The 26,713-nt window shown below is 51.8% G+C and overlaps 1 protein-coding gene and 1 non-coding gene across 2 annotated transcripts in view; one reads left to right on the top strand and one right to left on the bottom strand.

Annotated features, from left to right (window-relative positions):
* Positions 1-26,713, bottom strand: part of NFIC (nuclear factor I/C (CCAAT-binding transcription factor)) — a 133,394-nt gene that overhangs the window by 83,365 nt on the left and 23,316 nt on the right. The window lies entirely within an intron of this gene.
* TRNAA-UGC lies at positions 11,429-11,500 on the top strand. The gene has a single exon. It is a non-coding gene; the product is annotated as a tRNA-Ala (tRNA).

Below are 26,713 nucleotides of genomic sequence, written 5' to 3'. Positions count from 1 at the left end.
AAAGCCAGTCGAATCCGACTCTAGGGATGCGGTGCTCATCTCCGTTTCCAAGCTGAAGAGCCAGCGCTGTCCATAGACATTTCCGTGGTCATGTGGCCGGTATGACTAAACGCCGAGGCACATGGAACGCTGTCGCCTTCCCACCGAAGTGGTACCTATTTATCTACTTGCAATTTCTTGCTTTCGAACTGCTAGGTTGGCAGGACCTGGGGCCAGAGACGGGAGCTCACTCCGTCACGCGGCACTCGGGTCTCAAACTGCTGAACTACCGACCTTCCCGTCTGCAGTTCAGAGTCTTAACCACTTGAGCCACCGCAAGTAATATATTACAGAGGACTTATGAAGGATGGGGGGGGGAGAGTACAAATTACTGGGGCCTAGAAATTTGGGGAGGGTTGGCTGGTCTTGGGATTCAAACTCATTACTAGGATATTTTGAAAAAGAAGAGAAGGAGACTGGATTTATACCCTGACCTTCACTTGGAGTCTCAGAGTGGTTTACAAACTCCTTTTCCTTCCTCTCCCCACAACAGACACCCCGTGAGGTAGGCGGGGTGGGGGGACAACTGCTCTTGAGAGAACAGCTCTGAGAAAACTGTGACTGACCTAAGGTCACCCAGCTGGCTGCATGTGGAGGAGTGGGAAATCAAACCCGGTTCTCCAGATTAGAGTCCACCGCTCTTAACCACTACACCAAACTGGCAGGTTGGGAATTAGATAAAAGAGCTGAATTTTCAGCTCTTTAGATGGTATATGTGTTTGGGGGGGGGGGGTGTACTAAAAGTTCCGTGCCGGCCACATGACCACGGAAATGTCTTCGGACAGCGCTGGCTCTTCGGCTTTGAAACGGAGATGAGCACCGCAACCCTAGAGTCGGACTCGACTGGCTTTACCTTTACTAAAAGTTAGCACAAGCCCAAAGAAACAATGCTGAGGTCCTGAGACTTGATGTGCGTCAGGTAGGGTTGCCAACTCCAGGTTGAGAAATTCCTGGATATTTGGGGGCGCAGACTGGAGAGGTTATTTGGCAAGGATGCAATTCCACAAAGTTCGCCCTTCAGGGCTACCGTTTCCTCCAAGGGAGAACTGAACTCTGCTGTTCAGAGACCAGCCGTGATTTCGGGAGATCTCCACATCTCCACTGGAGGTTGGCAAGCCTGCACGGGCGTGTGAACAATAACGACATCCTAACACGGCAGTTTAACCTGGGGTCTGTCCTGCAGTAACTCCAGCCAGTGTTCCCTCTAAGCTGAGTTAGTGTGAGCTAGCTCACCATTTTTTAGCCTCCAGCTCACACATTTTTGTCTTAGCTCAGGAAGGATGGCTCCGAAGCAAACTAATTTATGCAGTAGCCCGATTGCTTGCTCACAGCTTTAAGGCCAGTAGCTCAGAAAGTAGAATTCTGTCCTGCACTAACTCCACCCAGTGTTCCCTCTAAGATGAGTTAGTGTGAGCTAGTTCACGGTTTTTTAGCCCCCGGCTCACACATTTTTGTCTTAGCTCAGGAAGGATGGCTCCAGAGCAAACTAATGTATGCAGCAGCCAAATCACTCGCTCACAACTTTAAGGCCAGGAGCTCACAAAGTAGAATTCTTGCTCACAAGACTCCACAGCTTAGGGTGATTCCGCAATAGACCTTAAATCATGGTTCAACCCTGTCCCCGAACTTACATTCTACCACTACACTTGAGTTCACCCCTGTAATTATCTCGGGACATTTTTCGTTTCCACATTACATTGAGGTCACCCTAGTTTCACCCCACTCCTTTCCACACTTGGATCTCATCCCTGGTTTTATCAGAGTTCCACTCGCAACACAATACCTTGCATTTGTCCCTGGTTATAACAGCACCCATTTATCCCGGGACATGTGGGGCAAAACCGGGGTGAACTCAATGTAATGTGGAAACAAAAAAATACCTCGAGATAATTACAGGGATGAACTCGAGTGTAGTGTAGAAAGTACGTTCGGGGACAGGGTCGAACCAGGATTTAAAGTCTAGTGCGGAAGAAGAAGAAGAAGAAGAAGAAGAAGAAGAAGAAGAAGAAGAAGAAGAGGAGGAGGAGGAAGAGGAAGAGGAGGAAGAAGAAGAGGAGGAAGAAGAAGAGGAGGAGGAGGAGGAGGAGGAGGAGATTGGATTTATACCCCGCCCTTCACTACCCAAAGGTGTCTCAGAGCGGCTTCCAAACTCCTTCCCCTCCCCACAACAGACACCCTTTGAGGTAGGTGGGGCTGAAAGAGCTCTGACAGAAACTGCTCTTTTTTCAAGAACAGCTCTTATCAGAACTAAGGCTTGCCCAAGGTCATCCGGCAGGTGCAAGTGGAGGAGTGGGGGATCAAACCCGGTTCTCCCAGTTTAGAGTCCGCGCACTTAACCACGACACCAAACTGGTGTAGAAGAAGAGGAGATTGGATTTTCTACCCCGCCCTTCACTACCCAAAGGAGTCTCGGAGCGGCTTACAAACTCCTTTCCCTTCTCCTCCCCACAACAGACGCCCTGTGAGGTCGGTGGGGCTGAGAGAGCTCTGACAGAAACTGCCCTTTTCCAAGAACAGGTCTGACAGAACTAGGACTTGCCCAAGGTCATCCAGCAGGTGCAAGTGGAGGCGTGGGGGATCAAACCCGGTTCTCCCAGATTAGAGTCCACACGCTTAACCACCACACCAACCTGGCTCTGTTAAACGGATACTGTCATAACCAGTGTTCCCTCTAAGCTGAGTTAGTGTGAGCTAGCTCAGAGTTTTTTAGCCTCCGGCTCACACATTTTTGTCTTCGCTCAGGAAGGAGGACTCCAGTGCAAACTAATTTATGCAGTAGCCAAATCACCTGCTCACAACTTCAATGCCAGGAGCTCACAAAGTAGAATTTTTGCTCACAGGACTCCACAGCTTAGAGGGAACATTGGTCATAACCAGGGATAAACGCAAGGCCTTGTGTCACCAGCGGGACTCTGATAAAACCAGGGAGGAGATCCCAGGTCCAGAAAGGACCTTAGAGGGAGCAACACTCCACTCTCCCTCGTTTCTACTTCTTCATTCCCCCCACACTGTAAAGACCCAGATCCCTCCATTCCCCCTTAAAAGGTGCTGCTGCTGCTGCTGCTGTTCCTGTGGTCCAACGGAGGAGACAGAAAACGGCCACAGGACGCCATCCGCTCCACATGTGCGCACCCCCCCTCTCCAGATGTGCGCGCCACCCGCGCACACGCACCCGCGGCTGGCGCGCACACGCAGTCGGAGGCCCCGGTGCGGGGAAGCCGACGAAGCGCCACGTCAGGCCGGCGGTGACGGAGCGCGGGTTCCCGTTGGCCAGGCTGCGTCAGACAGGGCGAAGCCGAGCGGGGAAGGGAAGGGAAGAGGGGAGGCGGGCCGAGGCGGGCCGCTGTGCCTTTAAGCGGAGCGTCTGCGGCGCCTCGTCCTCGGGTGACCCCCGGCGCACGGATGGCGGCAGCCACAAGTCCTGCCATGGGCGGGCCTGACCCACATTCCTGGCCAGGGCGAGGGAGCCGAGAGCGGGAAAGGGAGGTGGAAAAACTGAGTCCCCGGGTGCGAGGGGGGAGAGGAAACAGGAAAGGGCAAGATGGATTCCAAAGAGGGGTGGGTGGGGGGCAATGCTCCCTCTAAGCTGTGGAGTATTGTGAGCAAAAATTCTGCTTTGTGAGCTACTGGCATGAAAGTTGTGAGCGAGCAATTTGGCTGCTGCATCAATTAGTTTGCTCCGGAGCCCTCCTTCCTGAGCTAAGGCAAAAATGTGTGAGCCAGAGGCTAAAAAACTGTGAGCTAGCTCACACTAACTCAGCTTAGAGGGAACACTGGTGGGGGGCAATGCTCCCTCTAAGCTCTCGTGAGCAAAAATCCTACTTTGTGAGCTGCTGGCACGGAAGTCGTGAGCGAGCCGTTTGGCTCCTGCACAGATTAGTTTTCTCTGGAGCAATATTCCCTCTAAGCTGCGGAGTCTTGTGAGCAAGAATTCGACTTTGTGAGCGACTGGTCTTAAAGTTGTGAGCGAGCGATCTGGCTACCGCGTCAATTAGTTTGCTCTGGAGCCCTCCTTCCTGAGCTGAGACAAAAATGTGGGAGCCGGAGGCTAAAAGGCTGTGAGCTAGCTCACAATAACTCAGCTTAGAGGGGACACTGCTCTGGAGCCCTCCTTCCTGAGCTAAGACAAAAATGCGTGGGCTAAAAAAAATGTGGGCTGGCTCACACTAACTCAGCTTAGAGGGAACACTGGTGGGGGCCTTTTGGCTACCTTTAGCTTTATTTCTGGCCTTCAGGGGCTTTTTCCCCGGATGCTGGTTCCAATTTGTTAAAGCCTGGCCTTTTCCGTACAGAGATTGTTTCGAGCGCCCTGGAACAGCAGTGTCTAAAATATGTTAAATAGATTTTTTTTTTTTTAAGATTAAAAAGAAACGAGCATCGCCAAGAGCCGGAGAGGGCCCGCGAGTGGCTCACGAGACACTCGAAAGATAAATTCAAAGATGACCTCAGAAGGGTAGAAAAGTAGAAAACTGTCTTCCCTCCGAGGAGCCAGTGAACTAATTTAGCTTCTAGGCTGGAAGCAGACACAGGTAGAACGGTGACTCGCTGAGAGATGCAACGGGCAGCCTTCGTAGCCAGAGAATTCTGTTGCACTCTTGCATTGGCCACAATTGACTGAACTGGAACCCCCCCCCCCATGCAGAGAGGCAATACAGTTGCTCACTGCAACTCAGAGCAGTAACTCACGCAGAGCTGCAATGAACAGCCTCTTCTGTGGGAAGATAGCTTTGGGCTCTGAAATCCTTTAATTAGCAGCGTGGAGGCGCACACAAGAAGGTCTCCCACAACACACCATCTGGGAATGACTGCTTTAGAACATGTTTTCCCCTCTCACCGTGATTTCATTGATGGCGTGTGAAGGGTGCAACCGACAGGAGAGAACGAGTGGAGGAATGCCACGTGAAACATCAGATCTGCTCTGAACAGACCCGACAGCCATTCCACCTGCCAACGATTCTTGCAAAGAGAGCGTCTCCGAACTCCAAAATGCTACGAATATTTGTAGACTGACAGATGTGACTCAAAGAACTGATATCTGTATTAGACGTTCAGTGACACACGATTTTGTTATCTGAGACTGTGTACCACCAGTGTTTGACAGCATTCCCCACATGCCTTATTAGACCCTATAGGCATCCCTTCCTCACTCAAAGCAGCTCAGGGTGGAAGGAAAGCGGGCGTTCCTTTTTCTCTGCACAACAACCCCATGCGGAAGGCTGGAGTGAATGTCGGGGACTTGATCAACGCTCCTAAAAGTCGAGTGATTCGTACTCAGCACCTTCTTGGGCAGGGTGCCGCACGACATCATACTGTCATTCATTCTTTTAACATTTGGTGGCATTTGAGGGATGATGCGGTGTGTAGCATTTGGCAGCTCAGGAGATTCTGCAGTCTGCACTAAATGGAAAAGGGTTTTGTGTTGTTTTTTTAAAGAAAGACGACGCTTTGTGGAAGGCAGGAAGCGGCCCAGAAGGCAAGCCAAATGCTGGGATCGGGCCCAAGGGCCTCCTAGTCCAGTATCTGATATCCAAAAGAGGCCTGCCGAGTGCCCTGAACGGCCAACACTTTTTAAAGCCGTCGCTCGAACCTGTGGCAGCAACCCAAAGCGCACTGGACCCTGCACGGAGAAAGGTTTTCTTTCATCTGTCCTGGATCTGCTGCCCGTCCATTTCTTGCGATGATCATCACCTGGAAACCCCGTTCCCAGTGCTCATGAGAAAGGGGGGGGGACTCTCCCCATCTCTGCCCGCACTGTGCATAATTTTGTAAATTTCTTATTGCACCCCCTCCTCTTTCTTTCTGCTCCCCCAACCCTAATCTCATAACGGCAAAAATAAACAGAGGCCTCTAAAAGGAGGTGGGCGCTCGCGGTCTCCTGGATTTGAGGCATGTCTGTTCCAGGTTCCACACACTATTCCCAATCTCCCCCCCCCCCAATACAAGCACTCACTGCCACTGTGCAGTTATTCAGTCATGCAAAAAGACCTTGCCAGTTAAGACAGGGCAGGGATGCCCAGATTCAAGCAGCCATCTGGTGCCCACTGCCCCCGCTATTTTTTTCTCTCCAAAAAGGAGACAAGAGCACCTCTCCTCCCCCCGCCAGCCCTCCCCAGCCCTGTTCCCCTCTCGGGCGCCTTCCCACCTGCCGCCATCTGCCCAAAGCTGGCACTGCCATCTGCTTGGCCTCATCAGTGAAGTGCCCGCAAGCGCCAGGGCGACAGCTGCTGTTGGGCTTCCCCGGGCAAATGGAGATGCCAGGGCCGCGACGCTCCAAATGGCAGGCGTCTGTCTGCCTCTTTGAAGAAGGTGGCATGGAAGGGTGCCAACGATGGGCATCGGACTCCCTGCCTCAGAGGCAGGGGGCTACCATCGTGCCAAGAAAGGGGAGGAGGGGGGAAATGGGGGTAAGGATCTTTGTACAAGGGAGGGGGAGCCAGATGGCCAGCCAGATCGGGACACAGTTCAGAGATTCACGCACGAATTAGTGTAATTACTGATCGAAATATCTGTTTCTTCGTTCTGCTGTTCGGTCAAGGCCCTGAAAGGTGCTAGGAGCTGTGCAAAGACTGAAAAGGCGCTGCCGGCAAAAGTAAAATGCAAGACATCGATCGAGGGCATCTAACGCTATTTATCAAGTGTTTCCTTTATCAAGTGTAAAAGGTAAAGGTTCCCTTGCTAGAAAGCCAGTCGAATCCGACTCTAGGGTTGCGGTGCTCATCTCCGTTTCCAAGCCGAAGAGCCGGCGCTGTCCGAAGACGTTTCCGTGGTCATGTGGCCGGCATGACTAAACACCAAGGCGACCGGAACGCTGTTACCTTCCCACCAAAGCGGTACCTATCTATCTACTTGCAATTTCTTGCTTTCGAACTGCTAGGTTGGCAGGAGCTGGAACTAGAGACAGGAGCTCACTCCGTCTTGCAGCACCCAGGTCTCGAACTGCTGAACTACCGACCACCCACAGCCTGCAGTTCAGCATCTTAACCACTTGAGCCACCACAGCTCCCTTATCAAGTGTATCAAGGCCTACGTTTTGATTGTGATCCGCCCTGAGCCCGTTCGCAGGGAGGGCGGGATAGAACTGTGAAGATTCAATTAAAACTAAATCCCAGTTATGAGCTCACAACGGTAGCCACAGGAGTTGTCCCTGCTACCCTGAACACTCACAGCCACCCTGTGAGGGAAGTTAGTGCCCAGAAGAGGTGGATTTGTTCAGCATCAAGAAGATAGGATTCGTTCCACGCCACCCAGTAAGCTGAACAACCAAAATAAAAAAGGATTCAAGGCTGGATCTTTGAAGTCTAACTTTACCCAAACATTACACAGCATTCTGTATTGAACCCTCTGCAGACCGCAGGGTTGTTGTTTTGAATGTAGGAAACTGGCATACAATTATTATGCTCCCCAGAGCTGCCCACCACCAACAGCATGTTCCACAACTGGCACATCAGAGGCGGAAATTACCATAGCCCTTTAACCAGGCAAGCCGGTTTACCAAACACAGGAAGATGTGCCATGGAGTGTCCAAAAGTATCACAGTCCCCCCAGACTGAAATGGGATCAAGAACTCTACAACCTTATCATGTGGGGAGGGGCCATGGCTCAGTGGCAGAGCACCTGCTTGGCATGCAGAAGGTCCCAGGTTCAAACCCCGGCACCTCCAGTTAACAGGACCTGGCAGGAGGTGATGTGAAAGACCTCAGCCTGAGACCCTGGAGAGCAGCTGTCGATCTGAGTAGACAATACTGATTTTGATGGACAAAGGATCTGGTTCAGTATAAGGCCATTTCAGACGCTCACATATTCAGAATGAACTCCCACACTAGCTAGAAATCATTGCAGGATCAGGAGAGGGGGTGTTCCCAGTATTGAAAAATTCCCCGCAATGAGAAAGCCAGAACGGCAAGCGGGGTGGGGTGGTAGAACCTTCCTCTCTGCTAGTTTTCTAAGTGCAGGGAGTTCTGCTTTTAAATGACCAGTGAGAAGCCACCCCTAGCACTCTGAGGAGACTACCCGCTCAGAGCGCTGCCACCACGTTCTCCTGTGGTCGTGTAAGCCAGTTTGGTGTAGTGGTTAAGTGCGCAGACTCTAATCTGAGAACCGGGTTTGATTCCCCACTCCTCCACTGGCACCTGGCTGGATAACCTTGGGCAAGCCATAGCTCTGATAAGCGCTGGCCTTGAAAAAAGAGCAGATTCTGTCAGAGCTCTCTCAGCCCCACCCACCTCACAGGGTGTCTGTTGTGGGGAGGGGAAGGGAAAGGCATTTGTAAGCCGCTCTGAGACTCCTTTGGGGAGTGAAGGGCGGGGTATAAATGCAATCTCCTCTTCTTCTTCTTCAAACACATATGGAAAATCCTTTGGCCAGTGATAGATCAAGATGGGTAGCCATGTTAGTCTGTCTGTAGCAGTAGTGACAGACTTCATGTTCCTGGGATCCCAGATCACTGCAGATGGTGACTGCAGTCATGAAATTAAAAGACGCCTGCTCCTTGGGAGGAAAGCAATGGCAAACCTAAACAGCATGATAAAAAGCATAGACATCACCCTGCCAACAGAAGTCCACATGGTCAGAGCAATGGTATTCCCAGTAGTCATGTATGGCTGCAAGAGTTGGACTATAAGGAAGGCCAAGCGCCGAAGAATGGATTCTTTTGAACTATGGTGCTGGAGAAGACTCTTGAGAGTCCCTTGGACTGCAAGAAGATCAAATCAGTCAATCCTAAAAGAAATCAACCCTGACTGTTCCCTGGAAGGCCAGATAATGAAACTGAAGCTCAAATACTTTGGCCACCAAATGAGAAGGGAGCACTCACTGGAAAAGACCCTGATGCTGGGAAAGATTGAAGGTCAAAGAAGACGGGGACGGCAAAGGATGAGATGGTTAGACAGTGTCATCGATGCAACGGACATGAAATTGAGCAAGCTTCAGAGGACGGCGGAAGACAGGAGGGCCTGGCGTGATCTGGTCCATGGGGTCACGGAGAGTCGGACTCGACTGTGCGACTGAGCAACAACAAGCAGTAGAAAAGAGCAAGAGTCCAGTAGCACTTTAAAGACTAACAAAATTAGTGGCGGGGGGGGGGGCTTTCGTGAGTCAGTGAGCAGCGACTCACGAAAGTTCATCCCCTGCCACAAATCTGGCTAGTCTTTAAGGTGCTACTGGACTCTTGCTCTTTTCTGAAGAAGCGAGCGGTGACTCACAAAAGCTCGTCCCCTGCCACAGGTTTTGTTAGTCTTCAGGGTGGTCCTGGATGCTTGTCCTTTGGCCAACGAACTAAGTAGGCTTCTGCTCACAGACTGCCCGTTTCTCGTCGTGAGCAGGGCCCGTGCCAGGTTTTGGAGGGGTCCAGGGCACAGGGCCTTCCTCCGCCCACCACCAGGACCTCCCCCCACAGTTCCTTTCCTGCCCCCACTCACATACCCTTCGCCCTCCTGTGCAGCCTGCCTGCGGCTGACCCCTCCCACCAGCCACACCCACAGCCAGCGGGATGCCCTTTCCGCAACAACAACTGGGTGATGTGTGCAGCTAGAAGTGCCATTGCTGGTACCATTAGGAGCACTGCTTGCACCAACCCCACACCGTTCCCTGGCAGTGCTGGGCAGCCCCCAGCACGGGAGGAGGAGCCCTTGCGAGCGGGCGGACAGGGGGAACGGTGCTCAGGCAGGTGGTGGTGGGGGGTCACATGCAGGGGACGGTGGCAAGAGGCCCCACATGAAGATCTGGACCTTGGCAGGTGCCCCGCCTTAAGGTATGTTGATGCCGGCCCTGCTCCCGTCTGAAACTCTGACACCGCTGGCCATACTTCTAGGGTGAGATGTAGAAGAAGAAGAAGAAGAAGAAGAGATTGGATTTATACCCTGCCCTTCACTTGGAGCCTCAGAGCGGCTTACAATCTCCTTTCCCTTCCCGTCCCCACAACAGAAGACACCCTGTGAGGTAGGTGGGGCTGAGAGAGCTCTTTCCAGAACAGTCGTTGAGAGAACAGCTCCGACAGAAGTGAACTATGGCTTGCCCAAGGTCATCCAGCAGCTGCAAGTGGAGGACTGGGGAATCAAACTTGGTTCTCCCAGATTAGAGTCCGCGCACTTAACCACTGCACTAACTGGCAATTGTAGCACATGGCCTTTCTCCCTCCACGCCCACCCCCCATCCAATCTTTGGTGTCCCCTTTTTGGTGGTGTAGGAAGAGGTCCTCACGTGAAGATTCCTGCACAGGCAATAGCAGTTTTGAGCCGAGGCCAAAAAATCAGAAAGCACTTAGCAAATTTAAAAGCCCTCCATAAAAGATTCATCCTTCGTAGACGCTTCTTCCTTATTGGATCTGGTTGCAAAGTGTTCCCCAGTACAACAATTTAGAAATGGTCTTGAGATTGCTTGTTGTTTTCATCAAGCGATCAAGGCACATGTGTGAACCAGTTCTGCGTTTGGGTCTGGATTCTGTTTGCTCACAGCTACTCGGGGAATTCCCTGATGCTGGGAAAGATTGAAGGTCAAAGAAGACGGGGACAGCAAAGGATGAGATGGTTAGACAGTGTCATCGATGCAACGAACATGAAATTGAGCCAACTTCGGAGGACGGCGGAAGACAGGAAGGCCTGGCGTGATCTGGTCCATGGTGTCGCGAAGAGTCAGACTCGACTGTGCGACTGAACAACAAAAACTCAGGGAATTATCATCACTGGCCAGAGAGGGCGGTATAGTGGCCAGGCTGTCAGATTAAGATCTGGGAGCCCAGGATTTAAAATCTCCCTTGAAGCTCATTGGGTGACCTTGGGCCAATCACCCTCTGTCAGCCGAACCTACCTCACAGGGTTGTTGTGAGACTACAGTGGGGAAGAGAGAACCCCACACTCGGGCCTGAGCTCCTCAGAGGAAGGGAGAGAGAAAATGTGATAAAAGGTAAAGGTTCCCTTGCTTGAAAGCCAGTCGAATCCGACTCTAGGGTTACGGTGCTCATCTCCGTTTCAAAGCCGAAGAGCCAGCGCTGTCCAAAGACGTTTCTGTGGTCATGTGGCTGGCATGAATAAACACCAAGGCGCATGGAACGCTGTTACCTTCCCACCAAAGTGGTACCTATTTATCTACTTGCAATTTCTTGCTTTCGAACTGCTAGGTTGGCAGGAGCTGGAACTAGAGATGGGAGCTCACTCCGTCATGCGGCACACTCGGGTCTCGAACTGCTGAACTACTGACCTTCCACAGCCTGCAGTTCAGCTTCTTAACCACTTGAGCCACCTAAATGTGTTTACTTTTGTAAAAAAAAAATGGCACCTCCATGTTCAGAGGCACTCTACCCACATATAGTAGATGCCAGGGGAAGTCTCCTCTTTCTGCTTGTAAGCTTCCCAAAGCCAGTACGGCATACCAGTCAAAAAAGGACTCAAAGAGAGGGGCTGTGGCTCAGTGGTAGAGCACCTGCTTTGCATGCAGAAGGTCCCAGGTTCAATCCCTGGCATCTCCAGTTTAAAAAAAGAGCAGGTAGTAGGTGATGTGAAAGACCACTCTCTACCTGGGACCCTGGAGAACTGTTGCCAGTATGAGTAGACAATAGTGACTCTGATGGATCAAGGGTCTGATTCAGTATAAGGCAGCTTCATATGTTCAAGAATAACGGGTTCAAATTCCCACTCAGCCCTGAAGCCCTGAAGGAAAGAGGCCTTAATTTCTCAAGAGACAGAAACATACAAGACCTCCAGCCAATATTCTTCTTCGAACCATGACGGGATGCCAGCATGGCTGAACAATACTGCAAGATGGAAAACTAGACTAGAGGGGTTTTACACTGGTTAGGCAGCATGATTCTTAAGCTCTTGCTGGGCCCACCTGCAAAATCTCTTTCTGCAAACAAAGATACAAACAAGCTCGAGGGGATGCCAGCATGACTGAATATGGACGGCCACAAAATGCTCGACTGAATGGGTGCTCAACTAACTGGGCAAGGGGGCTCTAAAGTGTCCATCTGGCCAAGCTGGGAAATCCCTTTGCGCTGGCTGCCCTACATACAAATGCCCACAAGGACACACCGTGCTCTTATTACATGGGCATCCCCCCCCTTGCCCTCCCCCCGAAATCTGCCGTTGTCAACTTTGGAAAGCAATCCCCGGGGGAAATTATTTTCTCTGCACCCTTCGAGCTGCTTCTGCTCCCCCCCCCCGCCACCTCAAACCTGGCATCTCTCTGTCTGCCAGCAGCGGTGCCAAACGGGATGGAGTGAACCCTTAATGGACTTCTTGGCAGGGGAAAGTCTGTACAATAAAGCGGCGGGGCTGGGGGGGGTGGGGTGGGAAGCCCTGGCAGCTGCCGCCGCCGCCATCGTGGCATTGAATGAAGACGGGCCTCGTGCCAGCTGGGTAACTGCAAACCCATTAGAGGGCAAGGGGGCTGCCAAAGGAGGAGGGCGGAGGGAAGGGGGGGGGAAACAGGTGCAGGCCAGACACTTTCCAGCTCATCTTTAATTCATGGGGCACGGAGCACAGGCATGCAGCGGAGAGATGTTCCCATCCCACGCAGCCGTGGGGCACCGCGGGTCTCCCTGTGAGAGGGTGACCCTCTGCTCTGAGCCTCGGCCTGCCAACTCACACAGTTGTACACGTTCCCGTCCGATGCGGGCCGGAAGCGGGGGTGGGGGGGTGGGCAGAGAGAGGGTCCCAAAGGGAGGGGAGCCAGTGTTCCCTCTAAGCTGAGTTAGTGTGAGCTAGCTCACCGTTCTTTAGCCTCCGGCTCACACATTTCCGTCTCCGCTCAGGGAGGATGGCTGCAGGGCAAACTGAATTATGCAGCAGCCGAATTGCCTGCTCACAGCTCTAATGCCGGTAGCTCACAAAGTAGAAGTTTTGCTCTCGGGACTCCACAGCTTAGAGGGAGCATTGGAGGGGAAGGCACACACACAAACACACACCCACCCTTCAAAGCCAGCTAAAGAGGGGCGGGAAAGGAGGAGACTTTCAGACAGAGCTAGCCGACTCCTCTGGGAGCGTGCTTTGGAGAAAAAGAAGCAGTAAAGGTGGAGAAATTTGGGGATGCAGCTATATGAAAACGATGAGGGGAAACATTTGCAACCTTCCTTCTAATACTAGAACCCGGAGTAGGATTTTCAGATCCCTGCTGGCCACTGGTGGGGGATAGGTGGGGTGGGCTTGCCAGGTCCAGGTTGGCAAACGCCTGGAGATTTGGGGATGGAGCCTGGGGAGGACAGGGACCTCAGTGGGGCACAATGCCACAGAGTCCATCCTCCAACGCATCCCTTTTCTCCAGGGGAGTGGATCTCTGTAGTCTGGAGGTGAGCTATAATTCCAGGGCATCCCCAGGTCCCAACTGGAGGCTGGCATCCCTAACCCAGAGAAACAGATACGAGATATGTGTTTGTGTTTGTGTGTGGGCAGCTCATTAACAAGAAAGCTGCCACTGCTGAGGCTTTGAGATACATAAAGGTAAAGGTTTCCCTTGCTCGAAAGCCAGTCGAATCCGACTCTAGGGTTGCGGTGCTCATCTCCGTTTCAAAGCCGAAGAGCCAGCGCTGTCCGAAGACGTTTCCGTGGTCATGTGGCCGGCATGCCTAAACACCAAGGCGCATGGAACGCTGTTACCTTCCCACCGAAGTGGTACCTATTTATCTACTTGCAATTTCTTGCTTTCGAACTGCTAGGTTGGCAGGAGCTGGAACTAGAGACGGGAGCTCACTCCGTCATGAGCCACCGCAGCTCCGCTTGAGATACATGAATGCTCTTAAAACCAGTGGTGAACAACCCCTTCGTCATGCATACTTCACCTGAGCCAGATGCCGCACCCTTTTCTGGCAAACAATGAAGCATGTGCAGAGTGCATTTCAACCAGTAACTATGACCAGCCACCCTGCAGGAAGAAGGAAACGCCACGGCCAATGCTCCCTCTAAACTGTAGAGTCTTGTGAGCAAAAATCCTACTTTGTGAGAGCTCCTGGCATTCAAGTGGCGAGCGAGCGATCTGGCTACTGCATCCATTAGTTTGCTTCTGAGCCATCCTTCCTGAGCTAAGTCAAGAATGCGTGAGCTGGACGCTAAAAACCGGCGAGCTAGCTCACACTCACTCATCTTAGAGGGAACACTGGTTCCCTCTAAGATGACCCAAGGACTTCTGATTGGCCTAACCCTAGGACTTCTGGTTGGTCACTGCAGATATGATTGGCACCTTTGGAATTTTGACACATGGCGCCAGGTGTAACTACAAAATGGCTGCCACAGTCGGTGGAGTCACAGACACAGAAGAAGCCCCAAGTCCAGGGGAGAAGTGTGGTAATTTTAAAAGATACAGCGGGGAAGAGGAGTAAGAGAGAATAACACCGGCACTGTGGAGGCAGCTGCCACTGAAACATTATGTTAATTTGCATGGCCAAACAGATCTGCAGTGGCCAATCAGAAGTCTCGCTGGGTGAAGAGCGCCATGTGGCCAAACCCACTTTCTGGAAATACTTGGGGGGCACCAGGGAAGGTGTCAGTTGACAACATATCAACGCTCCCTCTAAGCTGTGGAGTCTTGTGAGCAAAAATTCTACTCTGTGACCTACTGGCCTTAAAGTTGTGAGCGAGCGATTGGGCTACTGCATGAATTAGTTGGCTCTGGAGCCCTCCTTCCTGAGCTAAGACAAGAATGCGTGAGCCGTAGGCTAAAAAACTGTGAGCTGGCTCACACTAACTCAGCTCAGAGGGAACACTGGACTCCTGGCCTAACCTACCTTGCAGGGTTGTGAGGAGGAAATGGAGGAAAGGAGAATAATGTAAGCTGCTTTGGGTCCCAGCTGGGGAGAAAGATGGGGTATTAAAGAAAGGAAACACAGTAAATACTAGTCACTGATAAAAACACTACACAAAAGCCATCTTAATGGGACAGAATGTGCATTTATGTTGAGTTTCTTCTGGTCTGGCAGTTTTCGCCAGGCACAGGAGTGCTTCTTGCACTGACAAGTTACCATGCCAAGGGCCACATCATCAAGAAAGGATCGTGTGACTGCATATTACGTGACTTCATCAAGACTGCTCCCCCCCCCCAGTGTTTTACCAATATACTTTTGTGCATTAGTAACATGGAAGAGGGAAAAGGCAAGCAAATTTAAGCACAAAATCTGCAGCAATCCCAATTCCAGAATCAATGTTGAAAATTCTTCAAGACTGAGCTAAATTGAAGAGGAGTGGAGTGAAGAGAGAAATTCTGGAAGAACAGAGGATCAGAACCGGGGGGGGGGAACTACCCAACTGCAACTATCAGCAAAATACAACACAAAACTAGAGGGTCCCTCCCCAAATGACAAATCGAACCAAAAGGTTTCAAGAAGGCAACAAAATTTCGTAGAGGGTTTTCTACGCATTGCTCAGATGGTTAAGAAATGGAGGGAACGTCACTTCCAGTGAAATTCCAAGCAAATTAAGGGCATTCCTTCTCCTATGAAACATCAGACTTTTGAAATAAACTATACAAAAATAACAGAGGAAGAGCTGAGAACCAGACCCCAAATTTCCCGTAAAGTACAGCTCATGCTAATCTGATGACCGCCAAAGAAACTGCATTTAATATCATGGCAAATCAGTCATGCTTCCAAACCACCACACAAATCCAAAGAGGACTTTTAGACTGCTTTGGTGACACTCTGATCAATTCTGGTTTGAAACGGGTCTCTAACCACTCTATGCGCAAACCCAATTCTGGAATCACTCATGCCTGCACATGTACAACTCCATGCTTAACATGCCCACGGACCTGCAGCATTCACATGTTGTCTCACAATCTAGTTATTTGTCGTTTGGGTTCAGAAAGATATGGTGAGGCCTGCTTTTTCAGACAGGGCTGCATCTCTGTCCCGGCAGGTTTTCACCGCACAAATCCCGAAGGAGATCAAAAGGTTTTTGATCAGGCAGCGCAGAGGCACAGAATACTACCAGAATAAAGCAAAATTCCAAACAAGTGGTGCCCCCCCCCCAAATTGACCTGCAAAGCATCTACAGAGCGTCAGTTTCAACAACACCTCAGCACAGGGTGTTCACAGGGTAGGACTCGCTTTGGGGACCCCAAACAATATCCACTGATACGCTGGAATAGGGGATATGGGGAATGTAGGTGAGCTGGAACCAGACCTGGTAGTCTAACCTTACTGACACGCATCCCCACCAACGTCCCCTCTAAGCCGTGGAGTCTTGTGCGCCCAAATTCTACTTTGTGAGCTACTACTGGCATTAAAGTCGTGAGCAAGCTATTTGGCTACTGCATCACTTGGTCTGCTCTGGAGCCCTCCTTCCTGAGCGAAGACAAAGATGTGTGAGCCGGAGGCTAAAACACTGCGAGCTAGCTCACACTAACTCAGGTTAGAGGGAACGCTGATCCCCCACTATTAAAAGAAGAAGAAGAAATTCAGAAGATGGGCGGCTTGAGTCTGTGCCTCGAAACCCAAACTGTGTGCAGCAGGCGCTTCCCTTGTTGCCAATGGAGTGTTTCACCCCATATGGGGGAAATGTCTCAGCCATGTGCGTGGGCACAGGAGAGCTGGCACAGATGCAACACCTGGCAGAAGGACAAAGACTGGCAGATTGGGGGCCATCTGTGTGCTTTTTGTCCTTCCAGGGGTTGGACTGGTAAACAGAGGTGGCCAGTTGCCAAGTGGGGAGGAGGAGAGGAGGCAACGCACAATAGCTGCTCCTTCCCCAAACCTTTCTCGTGCCATGGGGGTCTGATGAGCGGGGGAGAGCTCTAGGGGTTAGCCTGCACCTGCTTGCATTTCACGAAATCTGGCCCTGGGGGAAAAAAAAGTAAAACACAGTCACTGTGGAGGCCCCGACGTGCGCTCCCTGCCAGGCGCTTAATATGGAAGTCAGTGCCTTGCTGACATGGTACTGACTTCACCATGAGATCCGAGGCTCTCCATCTTGCTGGGTCCTTCGCCGCTCTCTTTTCCTCTCCCTCTCCTTCTTTATTCCGACTCCCTCCCTCCTTTCGTTCCTCTCAGGACCCAGGTCTAGTTTCCCAAGTCCCCTTTATTTTTTCACACTCTCCTAAGATAATAGAGCTGCGGTAGCTCAAGTGGTTAAGACGCTGAGCTGCAGGCTGTGGAAGGTCAGTAGTTCAGCAGTTTGAGACCCGGGTGTGCCGCATGACGGAGTGAGCGCCCGTCTCTAGTTCTAGCTCCTGCCAACCTAGCCGTTCGAAAGCAAGAAATTGCAAGTAGATAAATAGGTACCACTTCGGTGGGAAGGTAACAGCGTTCCGTGCACCTTGGTGTTTAGTCATGCCGGCCACATGACCACGGAAACGTCTTCGGACACCGCTGGCTCTTCGGCTTTGAAATGGAGATGAGCACCGCAACCCTAGAGTCGGATTCGACTGGCTTTCGAGCAAGGGAAACCTTTACCTTTACTAAGATAATAGAAGAGAAGAAGAAGAGAAGAGATTGGATTTATACGCTGCCCTTCACTACTCGAAGGAGTCTCAGAGCGGCTTACAAACTCCTTTCCCTTCCCCTCCCCACAGCAGGCACCCTGTGAGGGAGGTGGGGCCGAGAGAGGTCTTTTGAGGACTGCCCTTGAGAGAACTGCTCTTGAGAGAACAGCCCTGAGAGAACTACTCTTAAGAGAACAGCTCTGAGAGAACTGTGACTGACCCAAGGTCACGCCAGCAGCTGCATGTAGAGAAGTGGGGACTCAAACCCGATTCTCCCAGATTAGAGTCCACCCTCCTAACCGCTACACCAAACTAGTATCTGGAAAGGCACCTAACCGTCCCTGAGCATGTTTATCTTTGTTTAACAAGCCCCTCCCAGACCAGCCTTCTAATTCTGAGAATTGAGAACCTGAATCCAGAATTGTTTCCACTCAAGCAAATTTCCTTCTTGGGGCAAAAACAAGAGGCATCTTCACCCAAGGACACTGAAAGGAAGTGCAGAAAGGCGGGAAACACTTACTTCTGAGTAGCCCCATCCCTCAGGGTGGGCCCTAGTCTGCCATTCGGATGAGGAAGCTGGGATACATCCTTGCAAAAAAGCCGGCTTTGGCCCCGGTCACACGGAGGATTTGCCGCACTAAAGGCACAAATGTCCGGCGGATTTTTGGGGCGCGATCACACCACAACATCTGGGAAGTGTAGCACACCCGTGGCCCACGCGTGGTGTCCCGCCGAAGATGCGCAGTAAAAAAGTACCTTGGAAAGTGCACTAGTATCCGGAAAACACGGAGCAGGGGCCGGCATCTGATCGCGGGAGCGCTAGTATCCGGTGGCATCCGGCCCCCATCCATGTCCCATTGCAAAGCGGATGTTTTTCGTAAGCGCATGTGCACAAACATGTAACTGAAAGCAGTGCTGCTCCGTGGAACTGCGCATGCGCACAAATGCGAAACGCTTGCCGCGCCACTTCTTTGCCAAGCTCCAGCATCGCCGTGTGATCATCAGCTAACAGCCTAAGCGCGGACACTCGGGGGACCGTCTGATCGGGCTACCGTGCTTTATTTTGCTCCGGGGTGAACAGCCACGCCTCCCCCCCGCGTTATCTGGCCCATGTGACCAGGGCCTTTATTAGTTTTCTTAACTTAATTTGTACCCAGGGCCTTTTTTCGGGGGAAACACTCCAGAATAGAGTTCCGGAACCTCTTCCTTTCCCTCTTGAGAGTCCCGGCACCTCTTTTTCCAGAAAAAAGGGCCCGGTTTGTACCACACCCTCCTCCCCAACAGGACCCAAAGTGCCTCATATCATTCTCCTCTCCGCCATTTTATCCTCACCACCATCCTGTGAAGAAGGTTAGGCTGAGAGAATGTGACTGGGCCCCCCCCAGCAAAGTTTCAATGGCACGGGTACGGATTCGAACCTGGATCTCCCAAATACGAGTCTGACACACTAACCATTACGGTTGTGGGAAAACATTCTGCTTTTGAGACAGAAGCCTGGAAAGCTTCCCTGGGAAGCGGGTCTACTCACGAGTAGGCACCTTTCGTCGTCACGAGCCCTCACGCCTGCGGAGGGCCGTAACTCTTGTATCGTCTGCCTCGGTTGCTGTGGTGAACGCCGCGCGTATTTAATTAGGGTCTTTCTAACCGTGCAGGGCTCCCCCACCCACCCAAGTAAAAGCCCCCCCTGCCACCCTCCCCACAGCACAGAAGCCATTTTCTAGCCAGGCTGCTAAGCCGAGGAGCATTGCGGTTTGATCGATGTGGGAGATTGATTACCATTACACTGCAATGCTTTTGACTTTCAGCGGTGACCTCCTCTCCTGGTTCCAGCCAATGGCTGCAGGAGGAACATCCCCCCCCTCCCACCTCCCCCCACTGCAGTCACCGTGCCAGGCCCTGAGCAGAATATCAGCCTGGGGAAGAGGGGGGCCGGAGCCGATGGAAGTGAGGGCCACGATCGATCCAGCTCCAAGTATAGATTGAGAATGGCCACGGCACTGCAGGGCCCGGGACGGCCGGGAAGAGGTGCAAAAGGGCAGGAGGACGGGGCGGTCCTGCCTACAGCAGAGGACAGGCTAGATGGCCTCTTAAGGTGCCAACCCAAGGAGGCACAGAAGGAGGAGTGCCTTTGGGGAGAGGGGGGGAGGGGGAGACTTCAAGCCTTCCAACTGGCGTGTAGCCCGCTCCCGGGGTCGCCCGTTGCAGAGAAACTGGCGGCGGGGATTTTTTGCTGACACTGGAGGAAGAAAAAAGAGCATTATCTCAAGGGGCGGGGGGTGGGGGAGGCTGCGACTGCTTCAGACTGATAATGTCACGGACGACGGCGGCAGCATCTTAACAAGGACTGGCCTCGGCCCAGCCCCATGGGTGCTACAAACGCCCACATCGGTCCCACCATTTGAGCCACCCGGAAACAAAGGCTGGAACAAGCCCCTTCTGGATAAAGATACAGAGCAGAGGTCCATCAGGGGCTCTTAGCCACAAGGCATAGATGGAACACTCTGTCTGGGGCACGGATGCTCTGTATTCTTGGTCCTTGGGGGGCAACCGTGGGAGGGCTCTCGGAGTTCTTGGCCCCGCCTGTGGACCTCCTGATGGCACCTGGGTTTGGGCCCCTGTGTGACACAGAGTGCTGGACTGGATGGGCCACTGGCCTGGCCCAACATGGCTTCTCTTATGTTCTCACTACTGCCCCCCAAAGGCCAAAGCTGGCACTTCCAAACCAATTTCCTTCCCACAAGAACGTACACAGGCATCGCCCAAAAGGTTCCTGAAATGGGGCAGGCCTAACTTCATATTTGGTCAGGGCTCCCCCACCCCCAATACCCAACCAGGCAAAAGGAATAGCCCCATTTTATAAAAATCCTCTCCTCAGTGGAGGAGAAGTCTATCAATGGCTACTTGCCCTGGTGACTGAGGGGAACCTCCACATTCTGAGGCACTAATCCTCTGAATCCCAGAGCCAGGAGGCAACATCAGGGGAAGTCCTCGACCTCTAAGTCCTGTTGTTGGCCCTCCAGAGGAACTGGTTGGCCACTGTGTGAGACAGGATGCTGGACCAGAGGGACCACTGGTATGATCCAGCAGGGCTCTTCTTATGTTCTTATCAGGGAAGGTCTCGGCCTCTGTGAACTGTTGCTAGTCATCCAGAGGAACTGGTTGGCCACTGTGTGAGACAGGATGCTGGACCAGATGGACCACTGGTCTGACCCAGCAGGGCTTTTCTGATGCTCTTATTGGGGAAGGCCTTGGCCTCTATGCCCTGTTGTTGGCCCTCCAGGGGAACTGGTTGGCCACTGTGTGAGACAGGATGCTGGACCAGATGGACCACTGCTCTGACCCAGCAGGGCTCTTCTTATGTTCTTATCAGGGATGGTCTCAGCCTCTATGCCCTGTTGTTGGCCCTCCAGAGGAACTGGTTGGCCACTGTGTGGGATGCTGGACTAGAAGGACCACTGGTCTGACCCAGCAGGGCTTTTCTTATGCTCTTATTGGAAGGCCTCGGCCTCTATGCCCTGTTGTTGGCCCTCCAGGGGAACTGGTTGGCAACTGTATGAGACAGGATGCTGAACCAGATGGACCACTGGTCTGATCCAGCAGGGCTCTTCTTATGTTCTTATCAGGGAAGGCCGCAGCCTCTATGCCTTGTTGTTGGCCCTCCAGAGGAACTGGTTGGCCACTGTGTGAGACAGGATGCTGGACTAGATGGACCACTGGTCTGATCCAGCAGGGCTCTTCCTATGTTCTCATCAGGGAAGGCCTCAGCCTCTCTGCCCTGTTGTTGGGCCTCCAGGGGAACTGCCTGGCCACTGTGTGAGACAGGATGCTATACTAGATGGACCATTGTTCTGATCCAGCAGGGCTCTTCTTAAGAACATAAAAAGAGCCCTGCTGGATCAGAACAAAGGTCCATCTAGTCCAGCATTCCCCCATGCTGAAAGATCTGCACTGCCTGCCCATCTGTTTCCAGGCATTAGTCAAGGTTCTGGTTCTTATCTTTATGGCCCTAAATAGCTTGGGAATATAGTGCCTGAAGGACTGCCTCCTCACATATTGTCCAGCCTTCCTGCTAAGGTCTTCCTCCTGAGCCATGATCTCTGTGCCCCTGCCTTCCGGGGTAAGGCAGCTGATGCCTGGACACGGAGCTTTTCCAGAGGTGGCACTATGCCAGTAGAATGCCCTCCTCCCTGAGGCTCAACTGGCACCGACTCTACTCTCTTTGAGGCACCAGGCCAAACCATCTCTTTTTACCCAGCCTTTTAAGAAGGCCGATGATCTCTGTGCCCCTGCCTTCCGGGGTGAGGCAGCTGATGACCGGACATGGGGCTTTTCCAGGGGTGGCACTTCGCCAGTAGAATGCCCTCCTCCCTGAGGCTCAACTGGCACCGACTCTACTCTCTTTGAGGCACCAGGCCAAACCATTTCTTTTTACCCAGCCTTTTAACAAGGCCGATGATCTCTGTGCCCCTGCCTTCCAGGGTGAGGCGGCTGATGACCGGACACGGGGCTTTTCCAGGGGTGGCACTTTGCCAGTAGAATGCCCTCCTCCCTGAGGCTCAACTGGCACCGACTCTACTCTCTTTGAGGCACCAGGCCAAACCATTTCTTTTTTCCCAGCCTTTTAACAAGGCCGATGATCTTTTGAAGTGTTTTTACAACCTGCTCCTAGACAGAGGAAGGTGACAAGGATCATTCAGGTTGCTAAATCTTTCATGAGTTGGGTTTTTAATGTGCTGCTGGGTTCTGGGTTTTTATCGGCTTGTTAATTTTAACCATTTAACTTTTTTTTAAAAAAAATCTTGCATTGCTTTTGCGAGCCACTTCGAGAAGGACTCTGAATTCAATCACTTAAAATAAACGCTCGAATTCAATCGATAAAGTTGCAGGGTTTGGACAACGTATTTTTTTGAACAATGTGTTTTTATTAATACAGTTGATCCTACTCGTCGTATGCAGTTATTCATGATATTTGATAACTTTTGATTCAATCACTTAAAATAAACGCTCGAATTCAATCGATAAAGTTGCAGGGTTTGGACAACGTATTTTTTTGAACAATGTGTTTTTATTAATACAGTTGATCCTACTCGTCGTATGCAGTTATTTATGATATTTGATAACTTTTGATGAATTGACACTTTCCTTTCCCCTTTTCCCCGTTTGTATCCAGCTTTAAAATAAATAAATAAACAACTTAACCAAATAAATTTATGATGTTATACTGGAATAACCCCCGATGACCTACTAACGAAAGATAAATATGGGGGGAACAGGTAACCACTGAAGTCTGAGGGGTTTTAAGGAAGGTCAAGTCCCGAAGAATAGATGCTTTCGAATTATGGTGCTGGAGAAGACTTTTGAGAGTTCCTTGGACTGCAAGGAGATCAAATCAGTCAATCCTAAAAGAAATCAACCCTGACTGTTCCCTGGAAGGCCAGATAATGAAACTGAAGCTCAAATCCTTTGGCCACCCAATGAGAAGGGAGCCCTCACTGGAGAAGACCCTGATGCTGGGAAAGATTGAAGGTCAAAGAAGACGGGGACGGCAAAGGATGAGATGGTTAGATCATGTTGTCGATGCAACAAACAAGAAATTAAGCAAACTTTGGGGCATGACAGAAGACAGGAGGGCCTGGCATGATATGGTCCATGGGGTCGCAGAGAGTCGGACTCAACTGTGCAGCTGAACAACCACAAAATGGACATGCATGACTCTATGACTGACTTACGTGTAGCTTGAGGGAGCTTAGCATCAGCAAGGTTTTGCCCAGGTGAAATAACATCCCCCCCTGTGGAGAGACCCACAAGCCCGCCTCCCATACCACCTTCTGGATGTATGCAATAATTTGAGTGCATCGGACTCTGATCTCCCCTCTAAGGAGCTCAAGACGGCACACATTTGATCCCACCGACAACCCTGCAAGACAGCTTTTGAATGGGGCGGATGCTGGCCAGTCCAGTTCCCAATCCAGACACGGATTCAAATCCAGGTCTGCCTTGCTCTATGCCCAATGCTTTCACCGCGATGCCACCAGCATAGATGACTGCCTTTCTGCATGGCGCATCATCCTAGCAGCACACAAAGAGGAAGCACGCAGCCCGTGCACACCTTCCTGCGGCGCACAAGGCCCCCTTTATGGTGGCTGCACCCCTGCCCTTTGGCACCTGTGCAACTCCCACCATCCGTGAGAACAATGGCGCGCACCGCATCGCAGGCAAATCATTTTCACGGTGCCAGCAGGCCTGTTTTCGTTTCCTCTGGGTTCTGCACGGTTTTTAATCCGCCTCTCAGCGCTGCTGATCCCATTGCTTCTTTGACGCCCTTGGCATGCCAAACTAACAGGGGGGAAGCAACATCTCCGTTTTCTTACAGGAAGGACGGCGCAGGAGGAAACAGGTGAGAAAATAAAGAGCGAGGGGGGTCTGGTTTTTAAAAGGGTGAATCAAAGCGGGGTGGGGGGGGGGGTTTCAAGCCTAGGTCCAAAGGCTCAAAGAACTACTGAGGGAGGGCTTCTAATGTCCTGGCCCCACTGCTGGACCTCCTGATGGCACTGGTATTTCTGGCCACTGTGTGACACAGAATGTTGGACTGGATGGGCCTTTGGCCTGATCCAACATTGGCGTCTCTTATGTTCTTATCATTCTGCCTTAAACCGCAGCCTGGAGCCACCTTAAGAAGGCCTGCCTTTTCCGGCTGAGGGAAAGTGACAGGCTGAAGGAGGCCTTATCAGCTGTGTATTTACTGCCTGGGGTTGTTACCAATTAGGCGGATCAGGTGATTCCAAGGCCGCCTGGGAGACCCAGACTGTCTGGGGTCAAGGTTGGAAGGCTGCAGGAGGAAGAAAGGAAGAAAGAAAGAAAGGGGGGCGGGGGAGAGAGAGAGAGAGAGAGAGACCTGAGGTTTGGAAGAAAGGACACCGCGTTTCTTGCAAGGAACCAAGTTGCAATGCCCTGCCGTTCATGGCCCACACAAATGCCGTCCTTCCGGCTGCTTCTTTTCCCTGCTCGCACAAGTTTGGGATAAGTAATAATACGAACAGAAACCACTAGGCCATCACACAGATCAAAGATGTGATCTCGCCCCTTCGTGTGCAGCTCTGAAGCACCCGTTTAAAAGTAAAGCTGCGTTTTCAAAGGAGCCGCAAGCAATGCTCCCTCTAAGCTGTGGAGTCTTGTGAACAAAAATTCTACTTCGTGAGCGACTGGCATGAAAGTTGTGAGCGAGCAGTTTGGCTACTGCATAGATTAGTTTGCTCTGGAGCAATGGGCCCTCAGTAAGCTGTGGAGTCTTGTGAGCAAAAGTTCTACTCTGTGAACTGCCGGCATTAAAGTTGTGAGCGAGTGATTTGGCTACTGCATAAATTAGTTTGCTCTGGGGCCCATCCTTCCTGAGCGGAGACAAAAATGTGTGAGCCGGAGGCTAAAAAACATTGTGAGCTAGCTCACACTCACTCAGCTTAGAGGGAACGCTGGCCACAAGTTTGGGTGGCGGCGAAAAGGGGGCAGATTATGAAAGGATCCCAAGAACAGAGCGGCTTTCTTGAAGGAACAGCTAACGAGTTCTGGGCTTTTCGGTTTTGGGGGGAAAGGGGGGTGGGGGGGAGGAAGGAATAGGACAAATATTTTATAAAAGGATGCCTCATTTGGAGAATGCAGAAAGAGAACATTCCCTCCCTCTCCTGTAACATAGGAGCTGTGGTGGCTCAAGTGGTTAGGACGCTGAACTGCAGGCTGTGGAAGGTCAGTAGTTCAGCAGTTCGAGACCCGGGTGCCACATGATGGAGTGAGCTCCCATCTCTAGTTCCAGCTCCTGGCAATCTAGCAGTTTGAAAGCAAGAAATGGCAAGTAGAGAAATAGGTAACACTTCGGTGGGAAGGTAACAGCGTTCCGTGCGCCTTGGTGTTTAGTCATGCCGGCCACATGACCACGGAAACGTCTTCAGACAGTGCTGGCTCTTCGGCTTTGAAACGGAGATGAGCACCGCAACCCTAGAGTCGGATTCGACTGGCTTTCGAGCAAGGGAACCTTTTACCTGTAACAGTAGAATTCGTAGCCATCCAGTGAAGGGGATGGGCAACAGATTCAGGACAAGCATCTTCACCTAACACAGGATCAACCTACGGAAGCTGGGGTTGTGTGATGGCCGCTGGCCTGGGTATCTTTAAAAGGGAATCAGCCAGATTCATGGGAAGAGGGCCACCACGTCCGTGGCTACTAGCCATGATAGCGGAATGGAACCTCCATATTCAGAAGCAGTATACGTCTGAATACTAGTTGCGGGGCGAGGGGGCAAAACCCAGGGAAGGTTCTGGCCTCTTGTCACCCTGCTTTAAGGACACCCAACTGGTCACGGTGGGAAAGAGGACAAAACATTGGTCTGATTCTATAAAGTCTCCTTAAAAGGTAAAGGTAAAGGTTCCCTTGCTCGAAAGCCAGTCGAATCCGACTCTAGGGTTGCAGTGCTCATCTCCATTTCCAAGCTGAAGAGCCAGCGCTCTCCGAAGTCGTCTCCGTGGTCATGTGGCCGGCATGACTAAACACCAAGGCGCACGGAACACTGTGACCTTCCCACCAAAGTGGTACCTATCTATCTACTTGCAATTTCTTGCTTTCGAACTGCTAGGTTGGCAGGAGCTGGAACTAGAGACGGGAGCTCACCCAGTCTTGCGGCACCCGGGTCTCGAACTGCTGAACTGAATGTACCTGTTTGGAGATACATTCTCTGCACCTTTCACCTTCCCGCTGATTAAAGGGTGGGAGCGTTTGACAGAGACAGAGATCTGAAATCCCCCAGAAATTTAATCTTTAATCTTTTCCAGCAGCTCGTTAGGAGCAGGTACGGTGAGCAAAAAAAACCCAACCCCTACCAGAGAACAACCAGACACAAAGTCCCACTCTGTATCCTTGTCTCTTTGCACAACGGAGACTGTGAGCTTCACCCGCTCTCCCCTGTTATTCCTCAACAAAGTGGCTGGCCCTTGTGCCGATCCCAAAGGCAGCACAATAGGGCCCTTCATGAAAAAGGTTGGGGGTTTTTACATACGCAGAGGTCTCCCTGGGTTTGCAGTAAAATAACCAGGGGTCATTTCCTGCGGGAGCACACAGGAGCGGAGCTCTGGCAGTAAGGAGCCCAGGGGGCGGACACATGCAACAAGCCCCGCCCCCTGCTCCCAGCAGCCCTCTGTCGGGCCACGAGGAGCAAGAAGCAGCCAGGTAAGTTGCAGAGACCCCCCCGGCCCGCCTTCAGGTACAAGCTCTCCCTCCTCTGTGAGG

Source organism: Gekko japonicus, unplaced genomic scaffold (assembly GCF_001447785.1).
Source record: "Gekko japonicus isolate JY-2015 unplaced genomic scaffold, Gekko_japonicus_V1.1 scaffold1421, whole genome shotgun sequence".
NCBI lineage: Eukaryota > Metazoa > Chordata > Lepidosauria > Squamata > Gekkonidae > Gekko > Gekko japonicus.
Note: the sequence above shows the minus strand (reverse complement) of the source record. Positions and strands in the feature narration are given on the sequence as shown.